The sequence below is a fragment of the Engraulis encrasicolus genome, chromosome 18, assembly GCF_034702125.1.
Source record: "Engraulis encrasicolus isolate BLACKSEA-1 chromosome 18, IST_EnEncr_1.0, whole genome shotgun sequence".
In the NCBI taxonomy this organism is placed as follows: Eukaryota; Metazoa; Chordata; class Actinopteri; order Clupeiformes; family Engraulidae; genus Engraulis; species Engraulis encrasicolus.
The window spans coordinates 17,456,830-17,459,329 of record NC_085874.1 but is presented as its reverse complement, the minus strand read 5'-3'; the positions used below and the strand labels follow the sequence as shown (position 1 = coordinate 17,459,329).

The window sequence follows — 2,500 nt, the reverse complement described above, 5'->3', positions numbered from 1 at the left end:
CTCGTGTGTCCTTACAGGATGCCATGTTAGACAACAGTGTTCAGATTGCCACATACGCACACACTTTTTGTCGCAGGACTATGAGAAGTGAGGCCTGGTGGTTGTGTGTGTGTGTGTGTGTCACGGTCTCAGTTTCTTTAGATATAGGGCCCGTGTACTGTGTTTTGAGTTTTGATTTAATGACATGGCACAGCACATGCATACGCATGCACGCACGCACGCACGCACGCACGCACGCACGCACGCGTGCACACACACTCACACACACACACACACACACACACACACACACACACACACACACACACACACACACACACACACACACACACACACACACACACACGATACACACCACACAATACACAGATATTACAACAGGTCTGCCAGAATTCTTCAGCTCTGTCTGTTGTGCACACCGTTTTATCCTCTTTATCCCTCTCTCTCTCTCTGATGAGAATAAAAAACCTTCGAGAGACCATCTTGGTGAAGTACGTTTCTAAGTGAAGCATTTGTCTTGTTCACTAGATCCACAGGGCCCCCCATAGCTGATCCAGTTTTCAGGAGCTAAAATGGCGGCACCAGCTCCGGGTCTTATGACTCCCCCACTGCACAGAGCAGAACACAACAGCACAGCAAAGCACAGCACAGGCCTTTGCTAGCTCCAGCATTGCCACACACTTTCCCTCCATTCGAAGGCAGGAGCCCGGCTGTGCACAGAACACTATGTCCTTCATCCCCACCCCTCTCTCCGTAGTCACCAAGTGAAAGCTATGGAAGGACAGAAGAGGAGGAGGAAAAAGAGGTTGGAAGTGATAGATGTTTACTAGGGATGAAGAGCCAGAGGAACAGAAACGGAAGGAGAGAAGGGAGAGAAAGAAAGAGAGAGAGAGGGAGAGAGAGAGAGAGAGAGAGAGACTTACATTCCTCTCCTGCTGCAGAGCCTTCTCTGCTTCTGCCTCTGCACCCCTGAGCTGTCGCCACGCCATTGGTGGAGAGCAGCCGCCACTCAGAGGGCGGGCTCACCCGCTGCCACAGCCTATCCCGTTGCTCGCCTCATTTTTAGAAGCTATTTTTTCCATATCATGTCTCTAACTCTCTCTCTGCTTGTCTTTTCCCGCTACTCCATAACTCTGTCTCTCTATCACACAGACACACACGCAGTCACACACGCAGACACACGCAGACACACACGCAAAAAAGCGCAGACACACACACACACACACACACACACACACACACACACACACACACACACACACACACACACACAATTCTCTCTGATGCAGACAGATCTGCTAGATTTGTTTACCGTCCATTTACTTTCTAATGATCGGACTCAAACAAACACTCTTTTCCAGATGAGTGCCCTGCCTAGTGGGGCGGGCAACACCGCAACTCGCATCTCGCCCGGCCAGTCACACCCCAATGGCTGCTGCAAGGATAAATATTTTCCCACCGGTGCCGTGGTCAGAAAAGGGTTTTATTATGGAGGCTGAAATGCTTTAAGTGGAATGATGAGATTTTATTTATTATTTTTTTTTTTTTTATAAGCCGAAGTGACTCTTCCACATAGGGCAGTACGTTTTTGTTTTGGTTTCTTCATGGGCTATTGAAACCCAGACGTTTGTGCTCTCTTCTTTCTGCAGATAATGCAAAATATTGGCTTGTTGGAGTGTAGGTATCATGTTACCACCTAGTGTGTGAGATTTTTCATAATCGCTTATTTGCTGTTGATTTATTACAAAATGAAGGCCATGTACATAAATCACACTCACTGTGTTTTGTGTCTACAGTACACTTCACTGTCAGTCAGTCACTCAATACACGTGGTATGGGGGGGTATTTTATAATAAAGACATCTTTTTTTGTGATATGAATTTATGATATTACAAAATGTACCTTTCACACACCCCACAAAATGCAAGAATACACTTGGTGTCACCCAGTCAGTGTGCCTGTCTGTCTGCCTTACAGTACAGTGCACTCGGGCTTGCCTGTGTGGTTGCGCTGAGGTAACACTCCAGTGTCTTTAAAAGCTTTGGGGCTGAGTCTTATGTCATCGTGAATGCTCTATTTTTAAATCCCGCTCACTTGCGGTGTCTCTGTCTGAAGTGTGTGTGTATATGTGTGTGTGCGCGTGTGTAGCACAATGCCCCACTGAACCCTTGCCAAGGACAAGAAAGAGGGAGAGGGGGGGGGAGATCAGGATAGCTTTAACATGCAATCATTCACTCCTGCTCTCTCCTCTTCCACCACTTATCGCCAGCTGACTGACTCACAGGCTTAAGTCTCCACTGAAGCTGCTGCTGCACTCTTGTCGCCCCACTGACTGATAAAAAGCATCCAAGGAAATTCATGCTCGCTTGTGTTTGGTGTATTTGTCTGCGAGGGTGTGTGTTTTTTTGTTTTTTTGCCCACTGCTCCTTGTATGAAATCACCAACACCTAACAATCAATTTCTAATGGAAGAAAGGGTTCCCGGTGTTTCCCATTGAACA

The 2,500-nt window shown here is 47.2% G+C and overlaps 1 protein-coding gene across 1 annotated transcript in view; it reads left to right on the top strand.

Annotated features, from left to right (window-relative positions):
- The window catches only part of arid1b (AT-rich interactive domain 1B), a 104,490-nt gene that overhangs the window by 24,304 nt on the left and 77,686 nt on the right, over positions 1-2,500 (top strand). The window lies entirely within an intron of this gene.